We start from the raw sequence: 13,866 nt of genomic DNA on the forward strand, positions 1-13,866 counted from the left end.
CATGTATACACGGAACATTACCATTAACTGAATGGCAGCCTTTGGTGCCCTTACAGCATGGAGGCTTCTTCCCTTTCGCCACAAACCAGAAGTCCCAAACTTCTTATCTGATCCATTAACACTGCTCTGCAAAGAAACGCTCAACAAAGGGAACTGTAACCTCCATCATCAACATCTACTACAGGGAGGTTTGCTACCTGTGCAGAAAGTGGCAGGCAGAGATGAGCAGAGATGGAAAGCCTGATACTGTTCTTCTGAACACATCATGTCAAAGCATTCCTGGTGTCAACAATCTGGTACCAATATTACAGGCTTTGAAGAAAACCAAAACATAAAATTGGTACAAGGGGTTCTGAAAGGTTAAATAGTTTTGGAGCAAAAAGAAACAAAAGGAAGAGCCTTTAAAGTGTCTGACGTACCAATATCATGTCCAGCTGCAGTTCTGCAGTGTGTCTGGTTTCACTGAGTGTGCTACAGACTCAACATTCAACATCAAAATGTGCTATAAAATGTATAACCTTTACATCCATGATTGGAATATGGCTGGGATAATGTCAGGAACCATTAGGACTAAGCAGAACCTCAGAAGCAGGTTATTTCTGAATTGTGTCACCTAGTAGCATTAAGCAAATATTTTCTCTGTCATTTTGTTGATGCTTAGGAGTTCATAGGGTAGTTCATTCCCAGTTTAGAATTTTCATACTTTTGTGGAAAGTTATACTTGAACATTCTGTTTCCTTTCTACCTCCTACCTTTTTCTTCACTCATGGGACTTTGGCATCACTGGCTGGCCAGCATTTAATACCCATCCTTAATTGGCCTTGAGAAGATGGTAGTGAGTTGCCTTCTTAAAGCACTGCAGTCCACCTGCTCTAGGTGAACCACAATGTTGTAAGAGAAGGAAGTCAGGTATATTGACCCAGCAACAGTAAAGGAATGGCAATACCTTTCTAAGTCAGAATAGTGAGTGGCTTGGAGAGGAACTTGAAGGTGGTGGTGTTCCCATATATCTGCTGCCCTTGTCCTTCTAGATGGAAGTGGTCGTGGGCTTGGAAGGTGCTGTCTGAAGACTTTTGTTGAATTTCTGCAGTGCAAAGCCCACTGTGCATCCAGACAAATACAGTCAGTGCAAAGCTGCCTGCACTGTTGCTGACATTTGCCCCAGACATCGCAGACAAAGAGAGATAGGTGCCCTGCTTTCAAGGCAAGTTCTTGGAGGCCCTGCTGGAGGGGGTGGTGCACAAGCAGGACGTCTTCTTTCCCCAGGACCTGTATTGTTGGTATGCCACCAGACCACGTCAGCCTGGTCCAAGGTTGCCACCTGAGCTAAAGGCATCTGGAGCAAGGCCCAACAGTGTAGGAAGAAGGTCAATGTCCTTCTCCACTCTGCTAGCATAAGTGCCACAATCATCTCTTCAATACCTCACACTCACTCTGTCTCTGCTACTTCACCCAATTCCCACCAAGGCTCACATTTTGCCACTCTCACTATTGCTTACACCATTTTCCTCAATACTCTGACACACCCCAACCCCTGACACCACTCACCTTGCACATACTCTGTGCTGCCTACTCCATCAATCAAGACACTCCCTCATCTGCAACAACAGCAATAGCTGTGCTATCTATTTTCATCTCCCATAATACCAGCCTTTCTCTCATTCCAGAAGTAAACAGCCCACAATAGGGCAGAAAGAGTCACGATTGGTGATGTGCTAATCATCATTCAACTTCTCATCCATTCAAGAGAGGACCTGATACTGACCACTGTGAGCAAAGCTTGGACTGGTGTCTGAAGCTGCCCTTGACTTACTGTGCAATGATCCACAAGTGAAGACTTATGGAGTCATAGAATCATAGAGATATACAGCATGGAAACAGCTTCCACCACTTCCTCTGGCAGATCATTCCATACATGTACCGCCCTCTGTGTGATAAAGTTGCCCCTTAGGTCCCTTTCAAATCTTTCCCCTCGCACCTTAAACCTATGCCCTCAAGTTTTGGTCTTCCCTACCCTGGGGAAAAGACCTTGGCTGTTTACCCTATCCATGCCCCTCATGATTTTATAAACTTCTATAAGGTCACCACTCAGCCTCCAATGCTCCAGCGAAAATAGCCCCAGCCTATTCAGCCTCTCCCTATAGTTTAAACCCTCCAATCCTGGCAACATCCTTGTAACATCTTTTCTGAACCCTTTCAAGTTACACAACACCCTTCCTGTAGCAGGGAGACCAGAATTGAACATGTATTCCAAAAGTGGCCTAACCAAAATCCTGTACATGACCTCCTAACTCTTATACTCAATGCACTGACCAATAAAGGCAAGCATACCAAACACCTTCTTCACTATCCTGTCTACCCGGGACTCCACTTTCAAGAAACTAAGAACCTGTAGTTCAAGTTCTCCTTGTTCAGCAACATTCCCCAGGACCTTACCATGAAGTGTATAAGTCCTGCTCTGATTTGCCTTTCCAAAATGCAGCACCTCACACTTATTTAAATTAAACTCCATCTGCCACTCCTCGTCCCATCTGATCAAGGTTGCATTGTACTGTGAGGTAGCGTTCTTTGCTGTTCACTACATCGCCAATTTTGGTGTCATCTACAAATTTCCGAAATATTCCTCCTATGTTCACATCCAAATCATTTATATAAGCGACAAAAAGCAATGGACCCAGCACCGATGCTTGTGGCACACTGCTGGTCGTAGGTCTCCAGTCTGAAAAGCAACCCTCCACCACTACCCTCTGTCTCCTACTGTCAAGTCAGTTCTGTATCCAAATGCCTAGTTCTCCGTGTATCCCATGTGATCTAACCTTGCTAACCAGTCTACCATGAGGAAACTTGTCAAATGCCTTACTAAAATCCATACGGATCACATACACCGCTCTGCCCTCATCAATCCTCTTTGTTTCTTCTTCAAAAAACTCAATCAAGTTAGTGAGACATGACTTCCCACGCACAAAGCCATGTTGACTATTGCTAATCAGTCCTTACCTTTCCAAATACGTGTAAATCTTGTCCCTCAGGAATCCCTCCAACAACTTGCCCATCACTGATGTCGGGCTCATTGGTCTATAGTTCCCTGGCTATTCCTTACCACCTTCTTAAATAATGGCCTCACATTAGCCAACTTCCAGTCTTCCGGCACCTCACCTGTGGCTATCAATGATACGCACATCTCAGCAAGGGGCCCAGCAATCACTTTCCTAGCTTCTCACACAGTTCTAAGGTACATCTGATCAGGTCCCAGGGATTTATCCAGCTTTATGCGTTTTAAGATGTTCAGCACCACCTCCTCTGTCATATGGACTTTTTTCAAGCTGTCACTATTTATTTCTCCCATTCTCTATCTTTACTATTTTTCACCACAGTAAACATTGACTGAAGCCTGCTGACAATGAAAGTTCCCTCTATTTTTTATTTTGCACAGACCTCTAAGGTCTGTGGTCTGTGTATAGCAGTGACTTCACTGTGAGTGAAATGTCAGAGATGCTGCACATGTGTAACTGTGTGTGCAGCTTGGAGGGAACATTGCCAACAAACTTCTTGGCTTTGTGTATATGCTAAACAGCACGGCAAAACAGCAGTAATGTGAACCTGGTATCTCTGGCTGAAGGGACAAAGAGCAAGGCAAGGCGACGCTCCTGTGAGCATCATATGGGCTCAGTGTGAGTGACCACTATGATAGCAAGTGAAGAGTCCAGAGATGCAGCCAGGTCCAGTCCATGAGCTGGGTATATGTCTCTGACAGCACAGTGTCCTTTCTGCAGCAATAGAATGATAGCTCTCAGTGCAGCTGTAGGTGCAGCACTGAAGTGCAGAAGCTTCCCACTAGTGGATGGGAGATGGGCCATGAGGCTTCTTACAGCCTGTCACATGTCAAATGACAGTATCCGTGGGCTTGTAATGCATGTGGCTGGTGCCCATGCCCAGAGATGTTGGCATGCAGTTTCCAGCATAGAGCTCTTTCAGAGCAAGCAGCGAGCTGATTCTACAAGGTATTCTCTGGGATTTCCTTCTCAAATTTTCGTGAAGTCTAGCTTTGTTAGGTAGTTTGGTAAGATCAAAGGCTGAATATCAATGAGGTAAGTTGTGCTGTTAAATAGGCATTCAGCAAATGTTAATCTTGTTAATTAGCAACTCGCTGCTGCCTAGTGAGAATGATACCACGCCACTTTACAAAACACAAAAGATGGTGTGAGTTGCCCTTGATGTAGAGATGGGCCTCCCTACACTTGTCACCCAATTCTGCCACACGGCCCACCTTGATTTTGTCAGCTGATTTAAGCTCCTTTGTCCCAATTCCTTTTTTGAAGTGTCTTGTAGCACTCAGAGTGATGGATCCTAGGTCCTCTGGCCCTCCAAAGGCCAGCACATGGAGAGGGATAGGGGTAGGCAGGGTTGACGGGCGATTGCAGTGAAGGAGCAGCGACCAAGACGACTCTGCAAGGCAGGAGAAGCAATATCTTCAGAACATGCTGTACATTCGTTCAAGTGTACAGTGTCACATCTTTACTGGAGGCTTGTAGAGCTCAATAAGGCTGACTGATGTCTATCATCGTTTACCCCACACAGTCTGTCGCCATCATGGCCCCCTCCACATGTGAACAGGTGGCCATGTTACGTTCTGGATAATCATTCCATTTTGTTACAGTCTCATTAGGCATTGGCACCTTTTAACTTTGTTTAACTTAAATTGTGTTTATCTTTCAAAAGAGTATATAGGAGCAGAGGCACTGGGGTGCACTATCACTCAACAATCAAATTTTAGTTTAAACTTCAAGTTTGCTTTGAGGATTTGATCTTTGTTGCAGTGCCTCCTTGAGGGGCTGAAGCTTGTTAATTTGGTTTAATTTGGATTAAGTTAACTTGAGTTTTAAAAGAGTACGTAGAAAGAGCCTTTAGGTTTGTATGGCATAGTGATATTATCCCTTCAAGGCCAGAAGATCCAGGTTTACATCGCACCTGCTCCAAATGTGTGCCGTAACATGACTAAACAAGTAGATTTTTTAAAAATTATATCCAACATTCTTGCTCTTCTTCAAAATAGTGCCATGAGGCATTTAAGAAAAAATGCAGATTCTTGGGGTACAATGGTAGTTACCTCTGATCCAGCAAGTCTACTTTTAGCTGCCCCAGAAGAATGTCAAACGAGCCTGAACAGGTTGATTAAATAACTATAAGCGCAGACGGAAACTGGTTGCCGGGTTAGAATACATGTTCCTATGGTGTATCCTTTATCAGTAAAAAAATTGTAAAGCATGCAAAGATTAGACTGCAATTCTGTCCTTCAGTACTTGGCTTTCCAAGGTAGGATGACCTGCTGAAGCAGAGGTACCAGTGATAGCTTTTTTCTTGCACAAATTGTACCGGTGATACCTCAGGATACAACATCCAACACCAATCAGGAGCATTCTCCGCACATAGAGCGAACGAGAACTTTAGAACTGAGATGAAGGCGAATTTCTTCAACCAAAGGGTGGTGAATCTGTGGAACTCATTGCCACGGAGGGCTGTGGAGGCCAACTCATTGAGTGTATTTAAGACAGAGTTAGAAGGTTTTTGATTAGTAGGGGAATCAAGGATTACAGGGAAAAGCCAGGAGTATAACGTTAAGAAACATATTGAATGGCAGAGCAGATTTGATGGGCTGAATGGCCTAATTCTGCTTCTATGTCTTATGAGGGGTCACCAATTTCACCGCCTTCCCCACAAAATGTCCACTGTGTGCTTAACTAGTAAAAATAATGTGTTCCTCTTCTTCCCCTTATTTGATTTGCTCTGCCAATGACAGGAGCATGTCAAAGTGGCTGGTTGCTATGTAGTTGAGATGCTCCAGAGACTGAGCTGGCCCCTGACATTGTGTATTTAGTTACATCACTGACATTACATCACCTCAACAGTGAGGTTACAGGTTTTAAAATGTGGGCTTGAAATCTGCACCCCCTCAGCACTGCAGTTGTAGGTTACAACTAATTGTAAAGTTAACAAACTGAATGCCAAAGGGGTTATTAAATTACTATTATTGAAAATAAGTTATTGTAATTTTGAACCTTCGGGGTTAATTCCACATCTGGAGATAAGTTGGTCAACAGCTATATATTTACAAAATCTAACATCACAAAAGCATGCTATCAATAAATGGAAATGGAAATATTATCTAGAAGAAAATTATATTTTCATCAAGTTACAGGCAATTAATATAATGATAATAAATTTGATACTTGTGCTGTGAACAAAAGTTTCTTAGATTAATCTTTAGCAGGATAAGGCTGATTCTTCTCATTTAGGTGTAGTAGTTAATTTTTGAACAGTGTGCTCCACATAATGCATGTAAGATAAGTACAACACCTGGAAATCAGGAGGATATTTTACTCCTACGAGTCTTTTTGCCTGGAATCCAAAGAGCTAACATTACAGCATCATACAAAATGATTCCCATTCAACATCATTGGAAGGTATCTCATTTTAAGTTTCAATAATTAGGTTGTGAGAACTCATTTCTATATTTGGATCAGCAATTTCAAATAAGTCATGACCTCATTTTTTTTCTGGAATAACTAAACAAATTGGACCAGATTTAATGAAAGGTCAATTGACTTACATTATTCCAGTTAGATTATGGAGCATTGCAAACCAGCAACTGTGACTTTTGCATGTAAGCCTGCTTTGTAGTGTCCACCTTAATAGAAAATGATCAGCAAAGTTAAGGTCAGGAGAAAAGATTTTAGTTTCAAGCATCACTGTCGGATTTAGCATCAAATCATTGAATAGTTACAGCACAGAAAGGTTCTGTTGTGTTGTGCATCCCCTTATCGTTTGCCTTCCAGTGCCTTTGCCTGTCTTGGTATCTGTAGGAGGGAGATGGAAGGGGGATAATCTCAACCAGTTCTGGACCAACAACCAAACCATTTCAACATGGCTGTTAACAGTCTGGTCTGGCTGACCGAAAAACAACATCAACATGCCTGGCAATGTGGGATGGCTGGAGGATAAATTCTATCTTCCTGACAGAGGACAGCAGGTTTGTGCTCCATTGAACCACTGCCACTTCCTGCGAAGTGCCTCTGGAATCCTAGTACCTATTGGAAGACACGTTTCTGGAGGGCTGAACACCCTTGAAGCAATCTTGCACATCTTAGTCCATGGCGGCAGCAGTTTGAACTCCATGATTTCAGTTGGAGCTTCCACAGCTACATTCAGCTGTTGGATCCCCGTTGCTTGTGCAACAATGAAGGCTGAGCTCTCAGCCATCAGACCTGTATCATGGTGGGGCCCATAAATGTGGGAAAAGAGCTGGCCCTTATTTCCAAGCTGGAAAGAATAGGTTTCAGGACATGTACAAAGCCTGTGCATGACTCCTTCACCTACCTATAGACTAGTAGAAAACTTCATGTACATATCCATTTCTTCTCCTGTAATCTGATTCAAATGTTTATCTGAATCATCTTCAGCAGAGATCATTAATAACTTTACCCTCCCATGAGTTAACAATCACACTATTATCACTCCTTGTTCTGGTCCCAGGCCAACTGTAGCAAGTGTGTCCCCAAACACAGATCCCACCTCTAATCTATCCTCAATGATAAGTGTGATGTCAGTCTCTGAACTTATGTCAGTGAATGTGTGTGTTTGCATTACCATTCTCTTGGTCTCCCTCCAATTCTTCTCCAAGTTGAGTTGCTAAAAAGAAAAAGGAACAAAATTAAGATGATCAAAAATGAAAGAACTGCGGATGCTGTAAATCAGGAACAAAAACAGAAGTTTCTGGAAAAGCTCAGTAGGTCTGGCAGCATCTATGAAGAAAAATCAGAGTTGACATTTCTGGTCCGGTGACCCTTCCTCAGAATGGATGGTAGCTAGGAAAATGTCAGTGTATCTGCAAAAAATAGGGTCGGGGGAGGGGGTAAGGAGTAAACAATAGGTGGGGATAGAACCCAAAGAGAGAGAACAATAGTTGGACAGACAGAGGAGTGCATAACAATCTGGCTAGAAAGATGAATGGCCACAAAATTCCCTAGTTTAAATTGGGACAAAGCAGACCTCCTAACAGAATTTCAAAAGCTTAAACAGAATTCAAAGCTATTGTTTCTTAATTTGGCTGTGTCCAATGCAGAACATCAAGCCATTAAGATTTATCTACCAATTAGGAACAAAGATCTACAGACACACACACAGCATGCCAGATTAATTGCCGAACAGCTAAAAGATCCCCAAAATGTATGGACCATATTAGGAGACAACTTTAGAGTAATGTTACATGTCTACGTTCATTAACTGGAATTCACATCATTTAGATAGATACCTATGGAATTCATAGATCATGGCCAAAATATTTATAATGGATGTGAGAAAATGGACACTCATACAATGATGATCTGATTGCAAAATTTGCAAAGGGATATAAATGGATATAGTACACTAGGATTTTCAAAAGGCTTTTGATAAATTCTTGCACAGGAGGTTGGTTAGATAATTTTTTTAAAATGGATTAAGGATTGGATACCAAGCAGAAAACAGAGTAGGAATAAATGTTGGCTAACTATGACTAGTGGGGTGACATATCGATCAGTATTGGGCTAATTAGTGTGATACTTCCAAGTTGCAAATGACACAAGCTGAGTGGGAATGTGGGTTGCAAGGAAGATGTAAATTAGCTTCCAGAGGATTTTGACAAATTCAGTGAATGGAGAAGAACATGACAGATGGAATATAATGTGGGAAAAAAAAGAGAGGTTAGTAAGGTATATGGATGTGCAGAATATATCTGAGAGAGTAGGTTATTAGAAAGGGTAGAAATGGACCTGGGTGTTTTCCTCAATATGTACTAAATGCTAATATTCAAGTGTGGCAAGCACTTAGGAAAGCTAATGGAATATTAGACTTTATCAGAAAAGATTGGAGTACAGGAGTAGTGAAGTCTTGCTTCAATTGTATACTTGGCCAGCCACACCTAGAGTGCACTTTTAGTCGCCTTATCTCAGGAAGGATATAATTGCACAGAGGGACATCAATGGATGTTCACCAAACTTGTTCCTGAAATGGTAGCACTCTGCCATGAGGAGAATTTGGGGAAGCTGAGTCTAAGTTCTGCAGAGCTCAAAAGAATGAAAGGTGACCTCATTGAAAATTACAAAAACCTAAAGGGATAGAGAGGGTACATGAAAGTAAGATAAAAAAAAATGAAAGAACTGAGGATGCTGTAAATCAGGAACAAAAACAAAGTTGCTGGAAAAGCTCAGCAGGTCTGGCAGCATCTGTGAAGGAAAAAACAGAGTTAAAGTTCAGGGTCTGGTGACCCTTTCTCATAACTATTTGAACTAAGAAAGTAAGATGTTTGCTTTGATTAGGGAGGGTCCAGAACCAGGAATAATATGCTTGAGTGTGTTTACAATTAATCTACTGACGTCACAGATGTTCTACATTACAGGCATTGCTGGAGCAGCAATTCCATGTAAATCACCATGCCATCACCTCACATTACTCATAATCCATGGAATCAGTCCAATATCAGAGATACAACAGAAACTGCAGCTGACTACTCAAGAAACATTTGCAAAATTGGATAGTGGAGCTAAAATCTCAGTTCTCTACTATGGAAAGTGAAATGAATATTCAGGACATAAAGACTGAACTACCAACTCCAAACTCTCAGAAAACATCTCTAAGATGAAGAAATCTTTAGACATATTCTGCTTAGCTCACAAAGATAACTAAACAGCTGGAAGTGGAAGAAAAGAAGCAGGATGAACTACAATAAAGGAATTACTATCATGAATCCAATGAAGGAATTGCCATTTTACAGGAAGTTCTAGATCAACTTACGCATGAAATAGATCAGGCTCAACATGAGCAGCTGCAGAAACATCGCTTCAGCACAAAATAATGCTGGAGAAAATGAAAGACTATCAAAAACAAGTGAAATGCACAATATTCACAAGATGCATATTATGCAGGAGCGTATCCATGCAGAAATAAATGCTAACAATATTGCTCTCATGTAAGAATTCAAATATAACGGAGTCAATGATATAACTGCTGAAGCAACAAGTGGAAGGGAACAAATCTTCAAAGAAAATGAAAAAGGAAGAAAATGTTGGAAAGGTGGGACAATTATTAGAGCAGGTTATGAGGGGGTAAATATATTAGATCACAGAAAACTACAATTTTGGTAGAATTAAAAAAAAAAATCCAGAATATAAAGCCAAAAATGAGCTGGAATCTCTGAAGGGATAGAACAATAAATGCCAAAAAGATCTGAAACACACAAAACAGCTTGAGGAGTTAAATTTATCAGTGACAACCCTCAAACAAAACTTTGCTGAAGTTCATTAAGATAAACACATTGATGAATGGCAGCTGCTGTTCCAGAAAGAACAGCTTGATGACACACTCAAGAACAATAGACCACAACACTGATTTCAGTGAGCAACCAATAACACCTCCAGGCAAAGTAACTGTCACGAATGAATATTTGATTATTAGGCCATTCTTATTATTACATGGTAGCACTCATTTTTAACAGTAATCATCAAATTTGTTTCTGTTGAACTTGCTGTGATTACAGGACATTTGCCACCAGAGATGAATAATATAAAATGAAAGGAATGTAGTGCTGATGCTGGTGATCAGAAATAAAAACAGTAAGTGCTAGAGAACTTCAACCGGTCTGTTTGCATCAATGAAGAGTGAAATAGATTTAACGTTCTGAGTCCAATCTGACTCTTCTTCAGGATCTTTTATCATGATGCCACAAAACTGGGAGAAATTGTGTGTTGTGAGGAGGATATGAGGAGGTCTTAAACTAACTTATACAAGCTGAGAGAGTGGTCGATACATGGCAAATGCATTACAATGTAGATAAAAGTGTTCTTGTACATATCAAGGAAAACAAGTGAAGCAAGTGATTAGGAGGGGAAATTGGCATATTGACTGTTAATTTTCATCCCACATCTGATGGATTAGGTCAGGCCCCCTCGTTTATTCACTCAAGAAAGACTGTTTAATTTAGCTCGTTTATAAACATACATTTTATTGGTCTGGGAGAAAAGGTTTCCCCGATGGAAAGGATCCTTTCTAAATTAACCTACTTGTAACCAACCAAGGGACAGCGTATGGATAAAGAAGGGGAGCCAAATCATCACACCTCACAGGAGAGCTTAATAATTCTGTGTGGACTGTAACAGGTTACAGAATCCCGTCCAGAGACTGATTATAACACTAACTTATGATCCTTAAAGAATACTCGAGTCCACAAAATGTCTCCCATCTACTGCTGCCCTTGGATAACATTTGCATACACCATTCTTTCACACCTTCACTTCCCTCATTACATCAAATCATGACAAAAATTTATCTTCCACTGCACTCTCATTTTATCAATTTGTTTTCAGGGAGAATTGAATTCAAGCAGGATTCTGAATAATGTAGCAAAGCAAAGAACTCAACTGCAGAATGCAATTCCAAAATGCTAATATAAGTCCTGAAATCTTGTGTAATGAAAGATAACTCAATGCATTAATAGAACCTAAAGCAGAAACCTTGTGCATAAACCTTTACTCAGGGCTATGTTTCAATTGTACTTTTCTTTCTGAGGTTTTAATTATTTTGGGACTGCAAAGTTTTAGAAATAGTTTTTTGAATTTTGTCGGTTGACATACATATCTACCAACTACCTTAGTTCTCAAGTTCCAGCACTTAAAGAGTTAGGAGGGAAATACATCAGAGTTATAGGCAGGCTCTTTATCAAAAGGCAATTTTAAGTATGCTCTTATCCGTCATAATCCCACATCAAAGTCCATGGACAAAGTTGAGATCGCTAAATAAAGTGCAGAGGTCCATGGCAATTGAAATGTGTATCAACACTACAGCCTATCACAACTCTGTAGTGACTTTGTAGCATGGACTGCATTGTACAGTTGTTTACTTTCATTTGTCCAAATTGACTGTGTATTTCTTAGTCATCAACTTAAACATTGCTAAAGCTGAATTGGTTCCCTCATCCCCTTGGTAACAAGCCATACAACATTGTTGCCATTTATTACAAGTCATAATAGCCCTCGCAGACTGGTAGTCGAATAAAGTTGTAATAGTTTGTGGAAAATAGTGAGTACTTGGTACGTTCAGACAATCAGTCATTAAACTGTCACTTTATATGGATCACATTTTTCAGGCAACAACATTATGACTTGCAAAGTTTTTGCATTACAATAGACTTTGAACTAAAGATCACAGCACTAGCATGTCACAGTTGAAACATTTTTAAAGCATGCGAATGCGCAGAAAAGTGTTTTCATTTAAACTTCTTTTAAAAATAAGTACAATGTATTGGAAAGTTGCCCTATTGAAGTGTACCCACACTTCCCCTTCCGTAAGATCTAAAACATAGTTTGGTGAGACTCACCTAAGCTTACACATGCAGAAAAAAAATTGGGCTAGATATCGGACCTGCCCTCAACTACACAACTACTAGATTGGTCAGCATGAACTTCTCGAATTCGGTTTGTAAACTTGACTTTTCTAAGTATAAATATAGTATATATATTATATATATATCTTTTTTCTTTCAAATTCTGTCAAATAATCCGGGAGAAATAATTCTCATGCTCTTGCAGTATGCGGTAACAACTTTGTCAGTAGGCTCTTGTGCTTTCTGGCTGAACGACATAAGTTCGATCCTGATAACCTGCAAGTTGATTGCACCTTAAACTGATCCTCAAGAGCTCTTCAGATCATTTCTGTACCATATTAATTATCCTCAGAAAGCCTAGATGTATCTATTCGGCAAAGCTCCTCCTTGGCAATAGCAAGTAATATTCTTAGCAATCTCATCTTTGGATCATTTATGGCTTGAACTGTGGAGTAAAGCTGCATATGTTGCTTCAGTAGCTCTCATTTGCTGAAGCTGTCACTCATTGTCCAATCTATAGTCAAATTCTTACCTTTCTTTTTTTGTTGAAGATCTGTGGCTTTGCTTCCTGAAGAAGAATGCAGGGCTTATGTATTCTTTTCTTTTAAACTTGATTTTCTGTTCTGTTCTTTCATTTTCCTTCTTCTGCTTCTATTGAACTTTATTTTTTATGGTTACGATCTCTTTAAGACAAGTTGTCATGTGTGCCTGTGTCTTTAAGAGATAAAGGCCTGCATAGTAGATTTCTCTCACGAGAAGGAGCTTGTACTGAATAAGGGATGTTGACATCATACCAGTTCTGGCACTGAAGCAAAGGAGAGAAATGGTGGAGCTAACTGGCTACTATACACCAGTAAGCTGCTCTAGGTTGGAAAATCACATTTTAGTGAAAAATACACCTTTTTCCAAACAGGAGGGTGAAATAACTCCACAGTGACTGGTATCTCATCATCAAGTAACCTTTTATTTACATGTAGAATGTCCTAGATGTTGATCCAGCTGCCTCAGAGATAGCCCTGGAGTTGCATGAGGTGTGGTTCCACAATCAAATAGGAATCAGGACAGTTTGCTGTCGAGGGAAGCTGTAGGCTATTTCCTTAAACTTGCCTTCAAAGTTCGGACTGCTCTATCTGCCAGACCATTGGGTGATGGATGGTATGGAACTGTCCTTACACGTCAAATGCCATTCGACTTTTGGAAATACTCAATGAGTGAGGCCTCTTCTGCATACAGCTTTGGTCACCCTGTTACAGGAAGGATATTATTAAACTGGAGAGAGTTCAGAAAAGATTTACCAGGATGCTGCTAGGAATGGAGGGTTTGAGATATAAAAATAGACTGGAAAGGCTGGAACTTTTTTCACTGGAGTGTAGGCGATTGAGAAAGGACCTCATTGACATTTATAAAATCATGAGGAGCATAGATAAGGTTAATGATAAGGGTCTTTTTCTGAA

The sequence above is a fragment of the Rhincodon typus genome, chromosome 14, assembly GCF_021869965.1.
Source record: "Rhincodon typus isolate 14 chromosome 14, sRhiTyp1.1, whole genome shotgun sequence".
Lineage (NCBI taxonomy): Eukaryota > Metazoa > Chordata > Chondrichthyes > Orectolobiformes > Rhincodontidae > Rhincodon > Rhincodon typus.